Source organism: Pimephales promelas, chromosome 21 (assembly GCF_988280905.1).
Source record: "Pimephales promelas chromosome 21, fPimPro1.hap1.1, whole genome shotgun sequence".
In the NCBI taxonomy this organism is placed as follows: domain Eukaryota; kingdom Metazoa; phylum Chordata; class Actinopteri; order Cypriniformes; family Leuciscidae; genus Pimephales; species Pimephales promelas.
The window spans coordinates 18,105,255-18,121,302 of NC_142789.1; the positions used below are offsets into that span (position 1 = coordinate 18,105,255).

General features: G+C 38.2%; 1 long non-coding RNA gene across 3 annotated transcripts in view; it reads left to right on the plus strand.

Moving 5' to 3' along the window:
* The window catches only part of LOC120480344 (uncharacterized), a 91,313-nt gene that overhangs the window by 61,149 nt on the left and 14,116 nt on the right, over positions 1 to 16,048 (plus strand). For 2 of the 3 annotated variants that reach the window (XR_016148588.1, XR_016148587.1), the window contains one exon: positions 7,988 to 9,287. This is a non-coding gene — a long non-coding RNA (uncharacterized LOC120480344). Of the gene's footprint in view, positions 1 to 7,987; positions 9,288 to 16,048 lie in introns of those variants that run through there. The other variant, XR_005623088.2, reaches the window with a different exon arrangement.

The following is a 16,048-nucleotide window of genomic DNA, read 5'->3' on the forward strand; positions in this document are numbered from 1 at the left end:
TCTTTATATTTTTTTATTTGTCATCAACCCTCATTCTTTTGTTTGGATGTATGCATCAGTCTGTCCGGCTGTGTTCTGACACGAGACATATTGAGACATTTGTTGCAGAAGATCAATGAGCCCCTTGATAATGATGTCACCTCGAGCCACGGGCCAGCCTGAACGCATGAATGGGCTTCAAGCAGATTGAGTGTCTAATAACTCTCATGTCCGGATTATTACATATTTCCTTTTAAGCAGGAATTCGTCATAATCTTGAGAGCATTTGAAACCGAGAAAATTTTCAACGGCTGTGCTATTGACATATATTGGTATACAAATACCATATGTTTGCATATACTGTGGAGACATGCTAAGTTCACATACTCGTTTCTCTGAAACACTAACACTTCTACAGCCAGTTATTTTACTTTGAAATGTGAGTTTCCAGGCTGGAATCTTTTTGTTTTGGTCTGTGATACTGTGAGTTTGCCAATTTTCAATGTCCTTTGCGCTCAAACTGGCAAACCCGTGTGAGTGCCGTCCAGTCTGAGGAGCAGGTGGCGGGAGAAACGACGATCTCAGATAGTTTGAATTGGACTGCAATACCTATTTCGACCACTAGTCAATCTTACAGACCGCATCAGCAGGTTTTCTTGTTATATGGCCGACATGCACGGTATATATGACTCATGCGCACATTTTGCTTTGTATGTGCTTACGAAACCGCATGTGCTTGCGCTCATGTGTGTACTACTCCAGTGCTCATCCCTTTGGGAGCGTCCCGCAGGCGTAGAGCTCCTGACATTGCAGAGAGGCTTTCAATAGCCGCCTTTCAATCCTGATGCAATAATGATGCCGGGTTGCATTTCAGCAAAGTGGAAATTAGGGGACTCTAAGAGGAAAGGCAGCCACCAGTGAGGAGATCTTCTCTCTCCCCCCCCCCCTCTCTCCGGCGCAGGGGGGACGCGTGGGCCCTGAACGCAGCCTCTATGAGTGGCAGGCCTGCTATCACCACCATCACACGCTGCTGCCTGTGTTAATGGAGAATGCCCCGAACTGCCAGTGTCTTTGTTTGCCGGGCCACAGCAATAAATATGCATGAGGTTGAGTGGTGTACGTGTGTGTTTAATGTGTGCGTGTGTGTGTGTATGTGTTGTGGGGGGTGTTCACTAATTACTAGATTCCTATCATGAATATGTATGGCCGCATCTTTTATTACGGGATTGGCTTAAACATATCACAGGCCGGCGAGAGGGCCTGCACAGCATGTGTAATTTAGGCCTTTTGGAGTGTTTGACTTTGATGGCAGTAAGATGCTTGACAGAAAGAGAAAGAGAGAGAGGGAGAGCTTAAAGGGATAGTTCACCCGAAAATGAAAATTCTGTCATCATTTACTCACCCTTATGTCATTCCAAACCTGTAGAATCATCTTCTGTTGAACACTAAAGGAGATATTTTGTAAAATGTACTAGTGGCTTTTTAACCCTTATAAAGCCTACTGTGTCAAATGCCTCTAAATTACCAGCCTGATCAAAACTGTTGCACAAAATTCACTACATGCCTTCTGATTGATATTTAATATTTTTTAGCAAGTAAAAGTAAACCTTTTACTACCTTTACTGATTTTTATAAAGTAAATATAGTAATATATTTTCTATTGTTGGTAATATATCAAGATGAACACTTACTGGATTCGAAAAACTTAGACTTAGGCTTTTCCGGTTGCAGTCTCTTTTTTCTTCAGCCACTCCGAAGTCCGAACAAATTCTCTTGCATTTTACAGCTGGTGAATCTGTTTTCACTGGTGATTGTCGTTTGAACCTTTCTGGATCTGCCATCAAATTGATACGTTTAATTATATCAAGTGCTGTGAGAAAAGGCTATAAATCTCCACCTCCAGCATCCTCACACACAATTTAGCCCACTAGCCGAGACTCTTCTTCATGTGTGTACAGATGTGACGTAATGAGGCGAAGACATGCTCGAATCTCCTGCGGAAATCCACCAGTACCGCTGAAATTAAAAACATTATTACAAGTTTACCGCTTTGAATCGAGCTAAAGCAAGTAGATAGTTTTGAACACTGTCAGGTTATGTATTTCATCAAATATGTATTTTGGACCATTTTTAACCCCAAAAAACATTACGGACTGCAGCTTTAAGTAATCTGCTTTAAATCGCATCGATTTACATTACAAGCTATCAGAATTTCATCTTTTTGGCCATTTAAATATCAGCAACTGCTTTTTAAATTTTCTCTAAAAGTAAACAAACTGTGCTATTAAAACACTATTTTACATTATAAGCTTTACATGGTTCATATTCAGCGACAATGAATGGTGACTGGAGCTTCAAACTTCAAAAAGCACATGGGAAGCATTATAAAAGTATCAAGATAGTGATTCATACAGCTTGAGCGCTATATTCCAAGTCTTCTGAAACCATACAATAACTTTGTGTGAAAAAATGCAAAATTAAGTAATCTATTGATCGATGAGTTGAATTCGTATTTGTGAACTAAATCAATTGATCCAATGGATTCCAATCACAAATTAGACATGGCTCCTATTGGGAATTTTGTCCCAGTGACTTGTGCAGATTGTTTTTCAATTACCTAAATTCATACTTTAATGTAGATCTATTGTTTTTGGGCCTTTTTTGATTTTCAAAAACTCCAGTTATTGCAATTTGATGGAAAAAGAGCAACCAATGCATTCTTTAAAATGTCTTCTTCATGTTTTTAGCATGACAGATGCAATACATCTCTCGCCTCGGCATTTGCCCCGAGAGAAAAATAAATAAGAATACACCAGCACAGCTTGATCCTGAATCAGAGTCTAGCATTTTCTCTACAAATATGTGTGGCAGATAGATAGAAGGTCATCAATTCCTAACTACGCTCTCATCCATCTAGGTGTCGTCGCATTCCAGATCTCTCATTTCCCCAGGAATAAAGCCCCCCGACCCCTTCCTCTGCCACTCAGCTCTCGCTCCAGTATGACGCTGCTCTGTCCGAGACTTTATCCATTAGATAGATAAATCTCTTTTTCTTTTTCTGTCGTGCCAATGTCCATTTGCCGTGTCCCACACTTGAAAGTTATTACTAACCTCAGAACAAGAGCACCGTGCAATCTACCAAAAAGCTAGGGAGCTCCTTATCTGTCTGGTTTATGGCCACAGTGTAATAGATCAATCGAAGAAGTTAACTGGAAAGAAAGGAGCTGCTTTTGGCCTCGTGTAACCCCTATAATTCCAACAATGTCTCCGTCCGTAAAATGTCCACAAGACGACATGCTGTGATAAAGGTGTGCGCGAGAGAAAGAGAAATACAGAGACACTCACATTGTCATTTAATTTGAGGACAGCGAGGTATTGAAGAAATCAAATATAAATTGAAAAGCAGTTTCCAGCTGTCAAGCTGATGTCATTTTATATTCATTTGGTCATTTGTCCAGTCTTTTGAGGACAAAGGTACCTGTGACTTAGATTTTTTTTTAATAAGTCTTATAAAACAGATTTTAATTTTTTTTCCCCCGCATTTTTAATTTTTATAAATTCGTTTTTATTCTTTACATTTGTTTATTCAATTTATTTGACATGATGTCTTGTTGAACCTTTTGAAAAAGCAACAAGCCTCAAATTTTTATTACATTTTTTTATAGAGTTTTAAGACCACTCTATGGTGAAAACGCTGTGATTCATAACCCTTTGTCGCTTATTGCGTTAATAAATGTCATATCCGTCTGCTTACAATAACACATAATACTGAAACGACTAAAATAAGAAAGGTCACATAACTGTTATTTATTCATCATTATTTATTCACCTTGCATCAAAGTTTCCATATGAGTCACATGAGATTTCATCTACACTTTCATCAGGGGATATGAGATGTGGACTGTTAGCTGTTTAGCAGGTATTGTACCATCTGTGAGTCAATTCTGTTCAGAAGCTATTGAGTTTATCATGGGTGTGACAGCTGGCTCACAGCTCAAATTTATCCTGTGTGAGTTTGTGAAGACCATGCGGGCAGTGTAATTTTAGAGTTACTCAATAACACATATTACTTCAGTTGTATGGCACCTTTTTTGGCTATTCCCAGCACATCTGCTATCACAGCTATAGAGGCATTAAGTCCCAATGCATTATATGATATTTCAGAACTCAGACTTTCATTATTGCTATTATTACCGCTACTCTTATTGCAGTGATTTGCAGCACTTATCAGGAAAGGAACTAATTAGAACTTTAGCATTTCTATTGTGCTGGGCCATTGAGACAATTGTTGCATTTAAATTGTAGCTGTCTCGAATATGATATTATTCATCTTTGAAATGGCATGGATTTAGTAAAGTCAGCTCTATTGAAAAACCAAAAGACAGAACAGGCATAAACTTTATACTCAGCAGGAGCAAATTTTATACACAAATTTATGTATAAAAATACACAAATGTGATGCACAAAATAGACAAAAGTGAACAAATATGCACTCTAGATTACTGTATATTCATCTGACTGGCTTATAGCAAAAAGGAAAATATTTTAAAAATGCAATGAGTACCTTGAAGTTAGTTTGAATTTAAGTGCACCAAACATTCAGGCAAAGTTACCAGGTAGACTGATATTTGCTTTCTTTTGTTACTTTATTGGTAAGACGCATTCATGCTATTACACTTCCACTATGCGTCAACTATTTCCATAAGACCTTCCACACGTGTGCATGTTTCCATGGAGTTTTATTGAGGTCTGTTCTCTCCGGATGAACTTCATTTCTTTAAGTGGAAATTCATTGCTCCACTATTATGTTCTGAACATATTGTCCGGTATTTTTTGACTTAACTGATCATTTTTAGTGTCTGCAAGGTTTGGATTAGTTGCCAATCCAAACATTATTTTAGAATTAGTGATCTGTCATTTAGCTTAAAAAGTTCAGTTTGGTATCACTTTATTTTAAAGTGGCGCAGTTAGACGTTACATGTACTTATTATAGTAATAACAGTAAAGTATACATAATTATAAGTAACTAGCACTAACCTTAAGGCCTAACCTTAACCCTATATTAAGTACATGTAGTTAATTATTATTACTCAGTACGTATTTGTGCAATTACACTGTAACAGTCTCACCTTAAAATAGTGTAACCTTCAGTTTTTACTTTAAAAAAAAGATTTGAACTATTTTTTAAACTACCTTTGCTTTTCTGCCTAGAATAACTGCATTCTTAGCGAGATTAATGTGTGTGTGAATCCCTCTTCCGTCTCTTGCATACAATGCACAAATGGCCCCAATTTAGCTTAACACTCATGTGATCTGACATGTATACAAAATACCAGTCATTAAGTATTTTGTGTGTGTGTGTGTGTGTGTTGCTTTTCCACATGGACAATTTCGATTACAACTGCAGCATTTCCAGCCATGAAAACATTTTGCGTGCGCACTTTAAAAAAGAACGCCGGCCAAGAAACAGGGAGTGATTTGCCCTGAAAAGAGAACGAACATAAGAGAGGCCTCCATCCTCACAGACAGGCACAGCAGGTGATAGAGAGGGCCGTGTCTCATGTCGACTCTGACCTTGATAAAGAGGAAATAATCGCTGACGGTTAGGAAATAAACAGCAAAACCCAGCAAAGAGAACAACACTGATGTGTAGCCACGATAGCGGCTGTCATTGTCAACACAATAGCACAGAGCCGACTGACAGAGCCGCATCTGTCAATAGCTCTACCTGTGCGCTTGCTTTTGCCTTGAAATCAGAGATAGGACGGCATACAACAAGAGCCCGTATGCCACGTCACTCCCATCCCTCCTCTTTCCTGTTCCCCTGACAGTTGTGCCTCCTGATCTGAAGGAAGAGAAAAAGGTATGGCATGGATTATAAAACGGAGAATGTCAACTGTCAGTCTTCCTCTGATGTCAGAATCTGGTGAAACCATCAAATGAGAGCGAGAAAGAAGAAACACTGATAGAGAGAAACAAAACAATGGAAGAAAAGTCTCCATTCTGTCCGACAGAATGTCAGCCATTCAGGAAAAAGTCCCAGCAGCCCCTGCGTCAATGCTATTAAATGCGGTCTCAGTTGTCAGTTCACTGTGTTTTGGTCTGCGAAGCCGGGCCTTTTCCTCGAACTTTGTCGGGAAAAAACAAATGCAGGATATTTGCCATACTGTCAGAAAATCATTTCTGATGCTAGTGGTCACTGGTCACGCACATAGAAATTGTTCTGAGGAACTAAATGAAAAGGGATAGTTGACTCAAACGTGAACTATCTGTCATCATTTACTTGCCTTCATGTTGTTCCAAACTTCTATACTGGCTTTCTTCTTCAGAGCACAATAGAAGATATTTTGAAGAATGTTTCAGCTGGTTTTGTCCATATTATGAAAGTCCAAGGGACCCAGAACTGTCAAGCTCTAAAAAGGAAATGAAACTACTCAAGCAACGGCAACGTAAACCTCAAAATGTTGAAAATAGCCAAATGATACTTCAAATGTCATGATGTTTGGTCAAGTGATGTACATGAACCAATGAGGTTTTAGTGTGTTTTGATTTGACTTGATTGAATACCGGCTTAAATTTGCATCTGTTCAACATAGAAAGACTTAAAATATAACAGTTGAGCTTTATAGATTTATGTAATTTTTGTGATTTTTGGATCCTGTTGAATTTCATATGGACATTTTTCTTTTTAATTCTGTGTATATTACAGTAGCTGATGTGAGGAAACAGCTCCCTCTACCCTTTTTTGCATGAGTCTATGTTCACAAAACCAGTTGAATGGAGGCAATAGAAAGGCCCCAAATCTTTTCTATAGGTCTAGATTCACATATACTTCTCCCTGTTAAGCCTCACACACAGACACTTGACTTGAACTCGTGCGGCTGCCTGGGTCAGGGCCATTTTGTACCCTGCCAGCAGGTGTCCTCTTGCCTCAGGCAGTGTGACTGACCCTGGCGCAGCAGGTTATTGAGCTTCCTGCCCCACCAGCTGAGTCATCCACCCTGGAGGGGTCTCTATGATCTTATGGAGCGCACAGCTCGTCACTTCTGACCTCCTCTATGCCCCCACTGCACGTCTGACCTATTGCACACTTTGCTTACATGTATCCTCTTAAAAAATATATGATCCCCCTGCGTGTGAATAGGACATAAATTTTCAATACTGAGGCACTCTTGAGAAATATTAAATCACAGAATCAGTACCTAATGAAGAGGCTTTTCATTTTGATGTAAAGCTCAGTTATGCTGGCTTTATTAAATGCATAAACTAGAAATGTGAAACACATCAGGGCAACAGTTCAACCAAAATGAAAAAAAAAAAAACACCCATATGCTACTGTTTGTTCCATGCAATACTAAATGTTCGAATCCAGATACATATAAAATGTTGCATCCATGCTGTTGACACCAAATATTCGCGTCCAAATTCAATGGCATGTTAATAACTACATTATAAACATACTGATTCAAAAAATGTCCCTTTGACACCATTAATACTAGAAGTTTACATCCAGATTAAAGAAAACAATTGTGCATCAGTGTTATTGACAGATTTGAAAAAATGGCACTTTAACCTCATTAACATAAATCCAAATTGATGCAACAGTTTATGCAAAAAAAAGTGCTTTGAAAGGTTTTTTTTTTTTTTTAAATCACCAGACTGTCATAAACAGCCATCGAATGCTTCAGACTATATAATTATGGTGTGCAAGTTGAAATGACTATATTTTTATGATACTGCTATGGTGTTTTTGTAGTTTTTGGGGCTGGTCATTATAAAAAGAGCTGCTTAAATATTATTTTTCAATGTGTTCCACTGAAAAAAAAATAGCTGCACATGGCTTTGAAACAACATTGTGAGTGAACTATTCCTTTTAATAATTACCTGCAATATTATAAATGAGAATGATGAGATTTTTTACAAATATTTACCGTGGGACAAATTAACAAAAGATAGATCACTCAAGCACTCAAGATCCTCTGACTTTGACATTTTGTGTAATCCACAGGATGAGAGAGTCTGCCTGCCAGTTTCCTTTCCACATTTTCGGAGGCTTCTTCCCTAGTCCTTCAGGTCTGACACTACACACACTCCTTCCTCTGGAAGCTCCCCGCTCCACTCCGGGTAGGGCTGAAGAACGGGAAACTCTCCTAATGCCAATGTGTAATAGCCACTCTGTTATTATTATCTGGAATATATCAACTTAATCACAGCTTCATTTTTACTAGGCTTCCTCCCTCTACTCCGAAAAGTAAAGAGTCGGAAAGAAAATGAAAGGGGGAAAAAGTAGTATATATCACAAGGCCGGGGGTTGTCCGAGTTAAAAGATAAACCTGTTAATTTTTCATGGACATCCACCCTAATCTGTGTCCATAGTGCCTTTAGTGTCAGGGAGAGAGAATGATGGAAATTAATTAAAAAAGGCTTGGAAGATTTCCCTGTGCTGTTAAAAAAGTGGAAGTGTTAATATTACGCCGTAATATTAGGTCGTAATATCACTTCAGATTGCAGGCTGGACATAAGTGTTCCTTTGACTTTGATTATCAATTTTCATATAGAAGATATACATGTTAATTTAATGGTTTAAGCTGACTGCTTACAGTGAATTTAAAGTTTTGCAATACGCAAAGAGAATTAAAAAGTGACTTTTATATATACATGCATGCTAACATTGCAACTTTAAAATTAATGATCTCCATACTGTACTGTAACTTGCAAACTATTTTTGCATATGTGTGTGTAGATATAAATATACATTTTAGGAGAAACCTCTTAGTCAAAGATGAACCCCATTAGGTCTCTTTAGTTATTAAAGCAGAACCCCTGAGCAATAAATCCCATCTAGACCAAAACCTTTCTACGCTCGCTCTGTTTCCTGAAGATGCTAGTTACATAAAACAGTCTGTATAGCTAGTGCTGTCACATCTGAACTGTTAAAGCCTTTCCCAGAGTGTTGTTTACACCCGGCCTTTAATCTTAAAGGTGAAGCACTAACATTTAACAGAGTGGAACCGAAAGTTGTTCAGCGCAGCCCCACTACAGACACACACGTCTGTCAGAATATGTTAATAATGAGGGTAATTGTGCGAATCTATTTACCCCATGCATAACACCAACATGCTGTGCACCGCATGCCCATGTAAGGTGAAAACATGGACCCTGTTTACACTGAATTGCTGAACCACCAAGGGGAGAAAGCAGATATGTGTTTTTCTTGACAGAGCCTTGGAAATCAAGCTTAAGCTATTCAGAAGCACAAAGTTTTAAGTTAGAGTGATGTGAGATGATATAATGTGGAGAAGCAGACCATCTCTGTTTGCAATCCTATGGGACTATTACCTGCTTGCTTTATATGCTTATCACAATTGATTTTTGCCACGATAACTGAACTGTAAGTCCAAAACATCTCTGAGGCACACGAGTGCTTTGTGTGAATCCGAGTTTGTCAGTCTGAATAATAGTGACACTTGTTGTTAAAAGCACTTGTCTTTGCTTATTTGGGTTTGGTGTAAGTTACCATGGAAAAAAAAATGTGGGACAGAAAACAATGTTTGGTCTGCAAACAACCTATAAACAGCTGCTCTCCCTTTTTAGGGATGGTTTAGTAGGACGGGATGAGAAAATAAACATTCTCAAGGAGCCTTTGGCCTTTTTCCCCCCTTCAAAATAGAGTGCAAGCTGCTACAGTACGTGCTATCAGCAGAGTTGTTGTAAATTACACTCCATTCTCACATGAAAGATCCTTTTTGGGACACTCTCGGACAAGCTCTCTTTCGCCGGTTGTGCGCCACCTCTCCAAAACTGTTGTGTCTGGCTTAGGCACAAGGTATGCAGTGTTTACTTAGTCCAAATATGTTGACAACAGGCGCAGGCACACACAAGGCAGGAGAATCTATAGCGTAGGAAATGTATCTCGTACACAAATATGATTTAGAGCAGGGCGGAAGACAAATCGTAAGGGTCTCCCTCTGTTTATTTGAACCGGGAGCCATTACTTGAATCTATCAGCTTTATTTATACTGGTGGCAGGAAAGCAGCGGCCAAATTATTACAGCTGTAGAAGAGGGCCATTGGCTGGAAGATGTGCATAAATATGCTGCGCGTGGAAAACAAACAGCAATTATTTTGTATTTGTTTTTGTTTCGGCTTTCTTCCCTAATGCTAGTGTTCTCGTAATGTGGACCAGATGGAAAGCCAAGCTGTCACTACGCAAGCAGTGGGGAGCTCGTGTGCTCTATAAGAGTCCCTGGATGCCAGCAGGCTTCGGTGTCATTACTGAAGGGTTACCACTGCTTGTAAAAGGCTTGTTAACACAAAGCCCTGTTCAGATGTTAATTGGCTAATTGACTAATTAATTTTTCTATAAAGGCATGTGGAGGGAAAAAAGTGAGCTCTAATTGAAACCGACTATTGGTTTAATTACGATGGGAATGAGGCTCTGTGATATGGCAGAATGACAGCTAAGGTTGGGCTCAATGATACAGCACATGATATGACACATTTGAAACTGTTTGTTTATATTGTTTTGCATTAATTCTTTTGACTGACACTTTTAGTGAGTTTTATGTATGTGTATTCTTTGGTATTATTATTATTATTATTTATTAATATTAGAAAATTAAATGGTTAGTTCACCCAAAATTATGTCATTAATGACCCTCATGTCGTTCCAAGCCTGTAAGATATTTTAGATTGAGTCTGAGAGCTTTCTGTCCCTCCATTGAAAATGTATGTAAGGTATACGGTCCTTGTTCAGAAATGAAATAAAGACATCATCAAAGTAGTCCATGTGACATCAGTGGGTTAGTTAGAATTTTCTGAAGCATCTAAAATATATTTTGGTCCAAAAAAAAAAAACTACGACTTTATTCAGCATTGTATTTTCTTCCGGTTCTGTTCTCGGACTAAATCTAAAAAATCTTAAACTGTGTTCCGAAGATGAACAGAGGTCTTACGGGCTTGGAACGACATGAAGGTGAGTCATTAATGACATAATTTTAATTTGTGGCTGAACTAACCCTTTAAGTTTATTTATTTAGTCAGTATTTAAAGGAAACAAGAACTACTTTATTCCAACCATTCATATTCTACAATGCAGATTTTAAGTAGCCTATGTTGTCACTATACTGGTCAGTCATATTTCATTAAGAAATTGAAAGCAAATTGGACTGATTAGTTTTATACGTCAAAATTAATTTATATATATTTTTTAACATTTTACTGAAATAGCTGAGGTACTGTAATTCACCAATAAAATAGAAGATCGTACTATATTGTGAAAATAGTTGTGGCTAATAGGGTGCATTTATCTGTATGTTTCCATCGACTTATTTTTATGCAAATTTTGAGATATTGGGTTTAAAAAATGCGCACGATAACATATGCGCTGCGATTGAGGTGGACAAAAAATTTGATCCGATAAGAAGACATGCGCATAAGAAGGAAACAAATTTACAGAATAAATCCCTTGATGCCCAACAACTAAAAGTCATGTGACTCTGCCTCAACAGATCTACAAGTGGATCACTTTTACTGCACAGCATCTCAAACGTTGGTTTGCTTTCATTGCACGGGATCTCGCGTGTGGATTTTGCTTTATTCGCACATGTTTTTTTATGCGATATTTCAATTTTGCACAGAAGTTACATTCATGCAATCTAACTATATTCTGTGGGTGGAAAACTTAGGGCACCTATTTCTACTATTCAAATTATTATTAGATATTAAAAATATTTAAGGAGTATTCATGTCATTTCTGGTACTACTGTATGCAGTTTAGCACAACTGAAATGTTGTATTGACCTATCAGAAGCCAAATACATCATTCAATTTTAGATTGCAAATTACAGTATATAAAGCAACTAACAGCCTGACCAGAAAATAATTGATTTAAATTTGTCATAAACGCACCTTTACTTCACAATAGGCAATAAAACACTCCGTATGTGCACTGCCTTGTGTTTACGAGAGAGAGAAAGCATGAGAGAGCAACTGAAGGGTCTCTATTTAATTACCTATCTTTAACTCTGTTTGTAATCTCAGTTGATTTATTGAGCGGCTCAAAAAATGAATTGAGGAGAGGTTGACAACATAGACGTCGGTGTGTGGAGAGGTGTCTGCAAATTCAATTTGGTTCGCCAGCTCTCTAAAAGACAACCACAAATTAAATCCTCCATCTAGGAAGAGACTAATGAACGGAATTAACAATGATGCAACACTTTATATTGAGGCATATGGATTCACGGCATGTTTTGCGCGTGTCTATGTTCCTTGTGCCTGTGAGCGAAGAGAAGGGGGAAAAAGGCCATTTTTAATCAAGAAATTGATTCCACTTTTCACAACCCTCCTCCCCTCCACCCGAGCCCTGGCTGTCTCCATAAAAAGCTGGATGGGGGGGAGAATCACCCAGAAGCAGTCACACAAAAACATCTTGTTCTGCTCTAAATGGCATTGTATGCATTTTAATTGCAGTGAAATCTGCGCAGAACGTTCTCATCCGTAGACAATACAGGGGACGACTGGAGGCCGATTACTGTGGCCGTGAGTGTAGGAGGATTCCAAGGTTATCTGTTATTGTTAGTTAATTGTAAAACTGATAATATCACTAGGCTTTTCAGACGCAAGTTTGCATTTCACACAAATTAGGCCCATAATCACAGATATTGGTGCTTTGCGTTGTACAAGCACCAAATCTTAAGCCACAAAGTTTAAGAGTTAATTATTGAATTGTGGTTTGGAACTTTGTGGAATCCAATTATTTGTTTTTAATTACTGAAATGCTATCCTTCTAATAGATGCAAAGGGAATGTCTTTCAAAACTATAATCATAAATCCAGATCCCAATCAAGCTGAATTTTATTATTCTGTTTCCCACGTAAACTCATATTGCGTCTTGATTTATTATTGTGATTCTTTTAAATAGGGGTGCACAATATACTTTTGTGTAGCATTTAGTAGTTTGTTATATATATATATTTTAGTTTTTGGGGGGTTTATTGATTTATTTTTACAAAATAATCATCTAAATTGGCCATAATTATAATGATGTGCATTCCTAATATTAAAATACTTGTGCAAAAGGGTGTTCTATGAGAAAAACAAACTAAAAATATATGTTTTTTGACAGTTTATGCAATACATTTAGTCCCTGCATGCTGCATGCTGAAATGCACATTGTTATGCGTTTGTTATTTATCTAGTTCTGCTCAGGGAGAGGGATTGCTTATTTACGCTGAAGTTCTTTATCATCTTCTTCTCCCCGAGGGAGCCTTGCGCCTCACTAACAGACAAAATGGGAGGCAAATTAAAACGCCGGCCCTATCTGATCTGACGCACTCATTTCCCTTAATAATCACATTAAAGATGGCCACTCGTCTCTCTGGGAGAAATTACACGCTAAATAGCGACATCACTCATCCAGTAAGGCTGAGGTGTCTTTAAAGAGGTAAATCCTTGTTTTTCATCCCTCACCCACCCTTTCCTATGCATGCCTCTTCAATTAGAGATATTTATGGTTGTGGTCAGGAATATAGGCTTGCTGCTGAATGCCTGTGTGTCTCTGATGAAACCGGGGGAACACTTGCGCTTTGTGGGCACAGTGACTCATGACAACAGCATGGATTTACAGTGCTCCCTAAGGCCACTTTAGGAGGTCATGATTCCTGACCTTTCACAACAAGGTCGCCCCCTTGTAACATTCCCACTCTAAAATTTTCTCAAATATATCTTGCATAGTGCACAGAGTCAGTTAGGACTGCAGCTAGCTCCCCCTGTGAAACACAGGCAGATATGCAAGCATGTTGCTGCCTGAGAACTAAAAAGTAATTGCGACTTTATATCGCAACTTTATTATTGAATTAATATTAATCAATGAATTAATATAATTAATACATCATTTATTTTAGTGTTATTACACCATATCTCGCGTTGTGACTAAATCTGAGAATATGACTTTATATCTTGCAATGCGACTTAATATCTCAGAATTATTGTTAAACTTTTGAAAACGGATTTCAAAGTGCTCGTTTTTTGAAAATGATACCATCTACAAAGCACAAATTTGTGAAAGCTGTAACATCATGTGCATGAATATTACATATTAAGTCTTTAGGGCATATTTTCTTTACAAAATGACATTGCTAACTACTGGCCTGGCATGCAGACAGTGTTTTTAGTCATTTTCGTGGATCATTTTGACAACTCATCGGTATGTGAAACAGTTTTTAGTACATTGTTGTCAGGTAAATGTAGTTTAAATCGTTTCACAATTTTTATTTTGTATTTCACCAATGTGACATATCTTGCAAAGCGGCGTTATATCTTAGAATTGCGACTTTATTTTTTCGGAATTGCATCTTTGTATGTCACGGCTTGTCATCACATTTCACAATGTTACTATGTCTTGCAGTATGAATTAATATCTCATAATTGCAACTTTATTATTTCATAATGGTGAAATTATGTTTTTTCACAATTTGGATTTTTTGTTTTTTCACAATTTTTGAAATTTTTGAAATTGTGTTTTTTCACAATTCGTTTTTTCACTATTTAGACAATGTGACTGTTATATCTTGCAATCCCACACATTAAGTTGCAATTCTGATTCTGATTGTCCAATTGTTATCTCCTTATGTCACAAATTTACGCACTTTACAGTACATCTGTCAGTGGACCCATTATATCTCATAGTGAGACTTAATTTTTTTTATTTTTAAACTTAATATTACAATTGCCTATTTAGTTATTTCCTGAAACAGGCAACCATATTCAGCTCTCACACAAAGTGTCAACCATTTTAGCCGGAATTTGCCCGCCCTGTCGTGACCTTGAGTGGGTGTAAACACAGTTTTGGGTTGCTCTCTCTCTCTCTCTGTGTGTGTGTGTGTGTGTGTGTTTCTTGCCCTCCACTCATGATGGCACACAGTGATGAGGTCATTGTCTTTGGACCCCGACCAGCACTCTCTCTCTCGCTTCCTCTCCCAGAGAACAGGTCCTCTTAGTGGCTGCTTCGGGATTTCCCCGTGTACCTCCCACCCGTCTCCCTCCCAGACAGGGAGGGATTCAGAAAGCCATACTCTCAATGCTTTTCCACAAGCCAGAAACTTAAGGGTCGTGCTTCCTTTGGCCCATGTTTCTTTCCAGTTGTTTTTGGTGCCCTCCCTTCTTCTTTTCTCTCTCTCTCTCTCTCTGGTGGGTCTTTCCTCATATGTTCCCTGAGCCAGCCTTTTCCTTTGGCCGCCATGACTCTTAAACTCTGGCGGCACGACTGAGAAGACATCCGAGAGGATGTGGCTTTGCGTGAGGAGAGGTGGCAGAACGTGGAGAACTTTCTGTGTGCTCCTGCGTACCATCAAAGTATGAGTCTGTGTGTATTTGTCGCATTTGAAAATTATTTGTAAAACAGATGTCGCGCTCCATGCCATTTCAATTTCCGCTGTGAATATGGCCTGCAATCGCCATTACCGCACATCAAAAACAATAAAGCTGTGAGAATCCACCGACTGAGGACGCCGACACTATATTTTCCTGTTTAGCGTGAAAGCATGTCTCATTGCCATTCTATTTTCAATCTCTGTGAAATTGATATCTTAAAGGGTTTTTGGAGAAAATAGTGCTAAGCAGAACATTAAAGCCTTGAGACACTCAGTCCATAAAGAACTGTAGGCTCAACAACAGATAACGGAACAAATTGTGCTGCACTACAGGGAAATACTGTAATCCAATAATTATGTGTGACCTTAAGAAAAACTCATCACATCAATAACATTTCATAACTGTGTTTAAAAGGCTGAAATTCCCACAATACAATACTTTTGAAAAATTACGCCTTTTTATGTTATTAAAACTTTATGCAGATAAGCCAATATTTAACTACCTCACTGTGTCTGCGAACAACATTCACTATATATTTGCAGTTTATTTTAGTTGTCCAATTATATTGTTAATTTATTAACTTTACTCTACTCTTCATATATATACTGTATGTGTGTGTGTGTACTCAGTGGCGCAAAAAGTGGGTATGCGCTATATGCGGCGCATAGGGGCGCAGCACAATGGGGGGCGCCAAAGC